This window comes from Halyomorpha halys, unplaced genomic scaffold, assembly GCF_000696795.3.
Source record: "Halyomorpha halys isolate HHAL.00 unplaced genomic scaffold, Hhal_1.1 Scaffold1785.1, whole genome shotgun sequence".
NCBI lineage: Eukaryota > Metazoa > Arthropoda > Insecta > Hemiptera > Pentatomidae > Halyomorpha > Halyomorpha halys.
The window spans coordinates 92,812-103,082 of NW_027111182.1; positions in this window are offsets into that span (position 1 = coordinate 92,812).

Below are 10,271 nucleotides of genomic sequence, written 5' to 3' on the forward strand. Positions count from 1 at the left end.
GCCATCGCTTAGATATATTTATTTATGCCATTTGAACTAGTTTACGCAAATAGCCATTTCGGAAGCTTCTGCTTGAATATTTTATGAATAATTGAAAAATATTAATATCCTTATGCTATGTATCGAGGCATTAGCCATTATTACAATATGTCGTTTATTAAGGTTTTTTGCCATCTGTCCCCGATGCCTGGTTAGGGTAGAAGCCTTTCGACGAACCCCTTACTGCGTCCCCGGATATGAAAACATCTGTGTTAAGTTTGCCACATTACCAGAGTTCCCTGAGAAAATTAGATTTGCTAACCTTTAAGTGTTCTAACAAAAATACAGATTTGGTGAGGGACGGGAATCAAATTAAGCAGGTGAAGGCCCTTCCGGGACATGTAAAACTTTTTCATCCACTGAAAAAGTCCTGAGGATGGGGACGCCTACCTCGGGAGCGTTCGGTCACCGATGGCCAATGAGAAAGGTATTCAAAAATAAGGTAACGCCCTAAAAAGGAAGTGGGAGAAAAGACAGGACATCTAGATTATGAAAAAGGACAGTCTCGAGGCAGGCTTAGACGAGAGAGGACAAGGCTTGAGAGAGCAGCTGAAGCCGGAGCGGAGCAAGATGCACTTCGACCAGACGAAGTGAGAAGGGCCACGAGACCTGGACATCCCTTATGAACTAGACGACACCTACGGAACTACATCCCACGGCATCAGCAGCTAGAAGTATAGATTAAATAATAAGTAATAATATAATAACAAATATTTTATGGCAACATTTATTTGAATCATTACAATCAATTTAATCTTAGTAATAAATTGTAAATAAATAGTTAATCTCTTTAGTTTATATACTATTATATAACCCAATATACCACCCTTTATTATACTATATAATTAATGGTAACATTATTTTATAAATATAAAGGTATTTAATTGGTAAACTGGTAAACACATAATAGCCTTTGGAAAAGAATCCAATCATAATAATAGTTTTTTAGGACTCAATATATATTAATTAATAAACTTATTTTTGGATAATTGCCTTCAGCGATTATCCTGGCATCCCGATTAAATCTCAATGCAGTACATAGCACTTAATGTTCAGAATAATTGGGCTTACTATTAAAAATAAAAATGCCTTGTTGTCAGAAATTTCTACAGAATTTCTGCGATACTGCTAATAAATAAAATTCTGCCAGCCTTGTATGAATCTTTTTTTTTTTTACTTAATTTTTAATATTAATTTTTTCTCCTAATAAAAGTAATGCATCGTTTTCTTAAAATTTGAAATTATGGATTTTAAATAGGTGGGGATTGTGTTCAGTTCAAAACCAAAGTGTGTGGGCCTATTAAAAGTACAAAATTTTTTTAAAAAATACGAAAAATACATTCTATAAAGTGGCACTTCAGTTCAATAGATTTTATGAAAAAGATGCAGTAATACACACACCCACCTTACATATGTGATTTCAGTTTTGCATTAATTTTCGTTTTTTAGCTAGGCTGACCAATCACACACACGCACCATTTTGTGAGACTTGGTTATTTAGACTCAGGAGATATCAAAACGAGCATTTCCGTCGAAAATTGGTTTTCGAAATTTTCCACGACCCAAATACTTATGTATTTCCAAAAAATAATATTTAAAGCTTTAATTGGTTTAAAAAAAACATATTTTCAAAAGAAACACAATTATTGAGATATTAAATTGTGTAAATTACATAAAATTAATGAACAAACAAAATCATCATAAATGTTTGAGAAAGGTCCCCCCTCACGTTTGAATAGAAATTCCCGATGCCATCTAGTGCCAGATATAAAAAGTAGCAGTCTTGGGTAGCCATCGTGGCCTATATGACAGAAGAGTGAACAGCATCCCAAGAGCCATATCATTTTTGGCTGAGATCAACAATTCACTATGAGTTAATAAACTACACCCCACTCAGATAAAGGGACGGAGGTAGGATGAAAGAGGGAAGATAACACAAGAGGAGAATAAGAATATGCACTTTAAAAATCTCAATAGCTCACATTGTAACCTACATCTTCAACACAAGTAAACTACAGAATTTATAAGAGGAGAAGATGGTCGAGGGTGCGGTCAGCAGAAAAAAACACGTTTCCAGGTCTTGATCAGGGCTATAAAAACAAAAAGACAACAACCATCATCCAGAGAGAAAAAAATAAATAAATAATGGACTAATAAATTTGGAAATATACATGAAACTAACCATAACAATGACAATAACAATGAAATGAAAATATAAACTAGTTGATTAATAATTATGGACAAAGACAGTAGTAGATTGATAACATTATTATTTTATCTTTATATTTTGGGAAGTCTGCAATCATTCTGGATCCAACCGTGAGATATGAAAATAACGACCTTGACCAGGCAAATAAAGTAGATAGGAAAAAGAAGGAAATCTACGATAAATGCATCCTTTTTCTCAAGTTCCGTGAGGGCTTCGGAGAACGAGACTTCAACGTGAGAGGCCTCTGGTTGGGAGCCCGTGGAACGATTCCCAGCACAACTAGGAACTTGGGGTCGATGTCCAGGACGATGCCAGGATAACAGAGAATATAATACTGGACTTCCTGGGAATCATCCACCACTACATGCATGGAAATTAATGAAGAAGGGAGTTATCCAGAGGTGGGATGGCGTGCATACATAGCATATATTGTTTGTTGTTTTTATATTTTTGATATTTTCATATTTGTTATGTAGGGGAATTCGAGGGAGTGAATTTTTTGATGGAACAAAAATTGGGAATGGAAGGGACAAGAAAGGGAAATAAAAAAAGAAATATATTAAAATATTTTTATTTAGTGTGTAGACTGGAATTGATTGTAAAAGAGAAATGTGGGAAACACATTTTTTTTTTTCTTTCTTTTTTATTATATCATGTAAAAATATATAATTTATATATGTCCGACCACTGTGTAATGTAGCAACTCAATGTATTTGGACAGCACGAATGATTAAAGCATTTCTCTCTCTCTTTAAATTTTATTATTATATTATATCCTCAAATTTATATGTATATAAATAATAAAAAATAATAACGTTATCAATCTACTACTTTCTTTGTCCATAGTTATTAATCAGGTAGTTTATATTTTCATTTCGTTGTTATGTATATTTCCAAATTTGTTAGTCTATTATTTATTTTATTTTATTTATTTATTATATTTTTTTTTCTCTCTGAATGATGGCTGTTGTCTTTTTGTTTTTATAGCCCTGACGAAGACCTGAAAATTAGGTCGAAACGTTGGCACAAATAAATAATTCTTTTGTTTATTTGTGTTTTTTCAGCTGACCGTACCTTCTTCTTGACCATCTTCTTCTGTTATATATCTACGGTCAACTATCTTCACCTCATTACCGAATTTATAATTAAATATAATATCACTTTCAATTTCATATAATCCCATTACGTACCTCAATCAAAATTAAATACTAACTATATTGTACCACCTTTTGGCAAACCCCCACATAACAATGTTATGTTATTAGCTCCCTTTATCACCATTCTTCATTTATTTTAAAACCCATTGAATACAGTCCACTCTATTTATTCAAAACAGCTATACTATTAAGATACATTTAATTTGGACAATAGTTCATGCTATTCTATATATTTTTCCAAATATTTATGTGTTGTATTGTTCTTACGTAGGGATTAGGTGGCACAGAGGTAAGGCGCTGTGCTACTAACTCCAAGGACCCAGGTTCGAATCTGGCTGTGGCAGATAATTATTTATACGGATACTGTAGCCACGAATCAACCCGTATCAATGTAGGTTCAGAACTACTACGGGGTCCACCCAGCCCTATAAAATGGGTAAGAGTACTTGAGAAAAAGCATGATCTCACTAAAATCACCTTTCTTGTAAGCACCAACATAGTTTAAGTGGGAATCCTTTAAAATTGGAACAAATGTATGACTGATTTGTATAAAACTTAAGGGATCTTCAATTATAACTTTAAGTAACATAGTTGTTATAAATTACTCACCTATTCTTGATACCCCGTTTTGAGTTTATCCCACTTCTGTAGTAAATAATCACAATTCATTGAGAAAATTTCTGAGCTATAATATAATGACCATAATATAATTTTGTTCACCTATATTGTTTATTTTTTCAGTGTTGTGTGAGCGGCATATTGCGGTAAATAATATATTCAAACGAAATAAAATCAGTTATTTATAGTTAATAGCTGTTCCTCTACGATTAACGTACCGCAAACGTACATGATGATCCTGGATATAGAGGAGAGACTGACCCCTGGAACCGCAGATACTGCTTCCAAGCCATTAGGTATCCTGACCACGACATCTGTGCTTGTGGTCCAGGAAGAGAATGGTGCGGTCAGCAGGAGGTGTAGCTCTTCATAGCCTCCCAGGTACATCGCACTCAAAGATAGATAATTCCTTAGTACTTTAATCAAAGTTGTAAAATATTAGGACCTGGTTAAAAATTATATGTTTAAGTAGTATGTAAATGCATCATTAACATTTTTTTTTCCTGATTGTTGTCCGTGCCCAAATGTTTGACAGGAAGCAGTAGAAATGAACCTATATCCGTTGTAAATGAAAAATAGTTTCTTATTCTGGGGCTAAGTCCCTTCGAACAATCCTAATAATTGTTATATCATAATAACGTATATTAGTCAAAAACAATGTAGCTGCAACAATGCATTAAAAATCGTATCAAAATTGCGTATAAACAATTTTAGATACTGAGAAAAAAATTAAAACTAATTGACTAAATGTATAAAAAGCAAAACAAAAATCTAGTTACAAATTATATGAACTATTATACTATTAGATTAGATTGGTGAAGTAAAAAGTAGTTAAATAGAAGGGATTTAAACGAGGGAAGGGTTTTACATGTATGTTAGAGGGAAAGGAGTTCCAGTGAAAGGCAGTTCGGGTAAAAATTTATTTAAATTTCTGTTTTGATCTCACATTGCTGTCTAATAGTGAATTTGTTTAACGGGTCACTGGAGAGGATCTGAGAGGGTGAATTCGGGAGAGTTAATTTGTCGCTCAAATGAAATAAAAATTGTGAAATGGTGAAATGGAAGGGACTAGAAAGGGAAGTGTGTAGACTGGAATTGATTGCAAAAGGAAAGTGTGGGGGAAAGAACTATTTTCTTTTTTTTTATTATATGCTGTAAATATATGTAATTTATATCTGCCCGATCACGAATTGATTAGTATGCTGTGTAATATAGCAACCCGATGTATTTAGGCAGCATGGATGAATAAAGCATTGCTCTCTCCTATATTATTATTGTCCGCATTATATAGTATATAATTATATTGATGTGAGAAGGAGTAGCTCAGAGGAAAGCACTATGCTACTAACTCCAATTTTCACAACGAGTAAGGGATACTTACAGTATTGCACATAGGCAGAAATGCATGTTAATATATAAGTTAATTTTCATTACCATAAGTTTATATTATTTTGGTATTATTTAATCAGAATTATAATTATAATTTTTAAAGCCATGATATTTTATTATTATTAACATTGCTATCATTCTATTTTGTTTATTAGAATTTTTTCTTCTTTATTTTGCGCTGTATTTACAGTGTTTACCTGTACACTATAAAGCAAATAGAGCTCTAATAACAGATTCCCTGGATTGTAGCAACATGCATTAATATTTCTTAATAAATAAAGTAATTAATTATCAAACTTATCGTTATGGCCAAAGGGAGATTAAGGAATGTATTTTGTATGTAATGAAAAAACTATCATCCTACATAAGTTTCTCACTAGCTTCATTTATTCATTTCTGTTTTGTTTTGATGTTGAGGTAAGATTTCTGTGTAGTGAAAGTTTGGAGGCTGAACCTCTTGCAGTGACAGGAGCAGAGCGGACGTAGACAGCTCTTGTTATCGCTAACAGGATTGGCGACCGCCTGACACGATAAGCCTTAGCCTCATCCCCTCGTGTCGCTCCCAGCTAATGTTAGGTCTCAGCAACGACAGGGCTTCGGGTCTCAGACAATTTACACCTTTCTCGGTGTAAACAATCCAAACTGAGTAATTAATTAAGTACTGAGTAAATAAAGAAATTAATTTATTGTCTCTATTTACTTTGTAATGTGTTACCTTGCTGTTGATGTGAGATGCGATATCACTGTTCTACATTTATTGGATCTGATCTTTGAATCCTAATTTCACATAGCTTTGCGAAATATTATTGATTTAGTTATATAGTGCTGTTTATGAGGCTCAAAGTTTTTTTTCTTCCCAATAACCCTGACTTAATAATATATATATAATAAGTATGAGAGATAGTTGACCGTGGATGATGAATGAGGAGAAGATGGTTGGGGGTGCGGTCAATGAAAAACACAAATAAGTACGATTAAATTATTTTAATGTGCCAACGTTTCGGCTAGAGTTTCTAGCCTTCTTCAGGGCTAAAAACAGAACAAGATAACAACCACAGTAAGTATAGAAAATTAAAAAAAAAATAAAAAGAAAGTATAAACAGAATAATTTTACACATAAAATTATTCTGTTTATACTTTCTTTTCTTTTTTTTATTTATATTAAATTAAATAATTTATATTAAATAATTATTATTATTATATTTATTTCCTCCTTTATGTGAGAAGAACATAATGCCACAAATAGCAGAATCCTTCTAAGCCAGAGGTGGCCAACAAGTTGATTGTGATCCAGCGGTCGATCGCGTGGCCAATTTTTGTCAATCATTGATTGTGCCGATTGTCTGTGGTGGAATCCCCTGTACCTTGGACTTTAAAGCGATTATAGAAGACAGAACTTTCTAGTAATAGTTTAATGCCTTCTGGGAATTGCTATAATTCTTACAGACTGGCACTGTGATCTCCGCCCACCCACCACAATACATTTGTTTTGTACTTACGACTCTACTCATCGGAGAACAAAGGCAGTTATCTTGAATATTTAATACTAATATCTCAATATTAGTGTCTTATAGTAGCTTATTTTTCTCGAATTAACAATATTATTTATCCCCGATGACCACGTGAGTTTCAATTTTTCTTCTGCTTACAAAGCAGGTACATTTAAAAAAAAAAAATTAAATTGCTTTTCTTGCCTATCTATTTACTTTATAACTGAATATTCTCGGCAACGGATTTCTAAATTGCGATCAATACATTGAGAGAACAATAAGGAATAATATTACAAATATATTAGGAATAACAATTTAATAACATATTTAAATTCAAAAAGTCAGTATTGTAAACCATGATAAATATATTGTAACTTTAACATACTTCTTGAAAATTTAAATATATCTATATTAGATTTTAATATACTTGAATTGCTTTCCCATATCGAAAAATGTAGTATTGTTATTATTTCTTTCGATTATTACCGCAGTTCAGGAGTTTTTGAGTTTTCTAGGAAGGAATATTTATTCTTTAAATTGTCATATTTCTTTTCATTCTAATATCCTCTTGAACATGTGTAGTAAACCGAAAAAAATCGAAAACGTATCACTTCAATGAAGATTGGAAGCTCGATCACCCAGCCCGCCCAGCCATCAGGTCCTCAATTGTCTATGTTCCTGACAATTTTATTTTTTATTTTCATTTTCTGATCCAATTCTTGAACACATTATAATAATTACTTTGAAACTGTACTTTGTACTTTTATCAAAGTTAAGTCCTTCTTTTTGTAAAAGTCGTCAATCCTCTATTCGTAAGATGAAGTTTTCATATTTAGTAATATCGAGTCAGCTCAATGCTATTTCTGCGCATTAGGAGAGTTAAACTGGTTTATAACTGTAACATATCGATGAAGGACACCAAAATAATTTTTAATCCTATATGAGAAGATGGTAGTGCGAGTGGTCAGTGGACTAGTTACAAGCACCAATAAGTGAAAGTTTTCGTTTATAATATTCACTCTTTATTTTTATTTTTATGGAGAAACTTGTGCATTTTACATAGTTATTCAGTTATGACAAATGTTAAAATGACAAACACAAAAATGAAATCAAAAATGAAAGTGACTGAAATTGAGTAAATGCCTAATAAAAGTTATAGATAATACATAAATAGTAACACAAAAACTACAAAAAGAAGGAAATAAAAAAATATATAAGACTATATTTTTTTTCTATTTACGAGTGTTTAGGTGCCTCCGTTATTTATGAGATAACAAATATGCTAAAACAGTCGAATATAAATATATATAATGTACGAGAATCGGTCCTTGAGATTGAATACATAACCAGGTCGAAACAAGCTCACAATTGAATCGCTTGTTAAAGTCTTCTTCATTGTGTCTAGCAAACTTCAATATGGGTTTGTAAACGCCTTCACCTAGAAAAGAAGAAAATATTTCAACTTGCGAGAGAATATTTGAATATTTCATGCAGGGAGTTCTTGCCCCTAAGTGGTGTTAGGTAAAAAAAAACATATCAAATTTTTCCGCTACAACTCACAGAAGGTCAGGTTTAAAGCACCTTGTAAGGAAGTGTAGTTTCTTGAACAACATGTCCGTTGCAATGAGGTAATTCGTTTATCAAGACTACGCTAAAATGGCAGTTTTCCCTTCAATTATGGGTTCATCACGGATGCTGTAACAGAATATATAAAATATCTGTTGCAGCAGGATTCGAGCCTGTGCTCGGAAGTAGTAACACAGCGCCTTACTCATCGAGCTACATCCCTTCCAGAATATATTTAAGCATTAAATATTTTATTAGTGTAACAATCAAACATCTATTTGACGAACAGGATATCTTCATTCTTCGTATTACTAATATTGTGTCATTACTAATGTTTATCCAATGGACAATCCTTAAGGAATGGAAGAAAACTGCCAGATCTTATTCTGAGACCATCCTTTATATTGGAGATACGACTCCTCTGTAAACTGAAATGAAATATGCAGAGCGGAGAAATGCTCCATAAATCGCAAAGTATATCCCACCACCGAGGGGAAGAAGTATCTGCAGATAGCACAGTGTGGCCGGATGCCAAAGTCAGAGTTGCCAACTGCCAGCCCTGCCTCTGCCCCGTGCCTCTGGCCTCGTCCAGCTCAGCCGGCTGTCAACTTACACTAAATTATCTTGTATTTGGGAGCTGCATGTTCCCTAAAACATTTTTACAAGTTTCAGGGTACTAGAATAATCTAATACGGCTTCATACGAATTAATAAATGTTTTAATAAATATAGAGAACATTATGTACTTATACTATACTTACAAATTAAGATTGTGCTTATAACAAGATCGCAGAATTCGGCTTGATGTTTAAGCACTCCAAGTTCGGTGACGATACGTGGTTTGTTTTTGATCCCCAGCGAGGACCACCTTATACAACGGAGACTTCCTCTTTTCTTCGAAGAAGAAAAAAACTTCGAAATAATTAAGTTATGATGGACAATGGAATGGAATGGACTGTTTTATTTCTAATTTACAAATTATTTCACAACGTTTCGGCCAAACAAGCCATCTTTAGGTATAGTACTTCTTAGTTGAGTTTTTCTGGGAGTAAAGGGGAAGAAGGGTGAGCAGTGGCAAACGTTTTCATATAGAATCGATTTAATAAAAACGTTTTATTGTAGATGTTCCTGGTAGAAGGGCTTTGAGCTAGAAAATAGCTTTCCTCCTTTAGGCAATCTCATTTTAGACACACTTTACAAAATATGTTTTTGTAATATATTTATCTTACATTTAATTATAGTATCGCACAATCATAACATTGATATTTCGTTCCTCAGGATGGCTTGTTAGGCCGAAATGTTATTAAACCATTCATAAATTTGTAGAGAGAATTATAAGTAATTAAAGCATTATTACTCTTCCCTCATCAGTATTTTTGATTTATTTTGATATTTTATATACCTCAGTTATTCAGATGTGTTATGTAATGATAGTATATGGGGCATAGCTGGGTTTTACCTTTAAATACAAATAGTATCCAATATGATATGATTTATCACCAACGATAATCCATTACTAAGCGACTATAAAATAGGTGTGGTTGTGGTTTGTTAATCCCTTCACATGTCACATCGATAACGTACCTTAAATCACTCAAGCAATCGATGTGAAAGACGACATCAAGTGTGAAGGGACTGATGTTCACCTACTTTTTTAAGAAAATTCTTTAACCTAGGAGAATGTAGGTTGAGTGAGCTCCACTTATTTAGGTTTGTTCGATATTAACCAGATCGTTAGGGCAATGTTGAACATTGATAATATTATTCAATTACTGATTTTGTAAACATCATTAATAGAACTTTC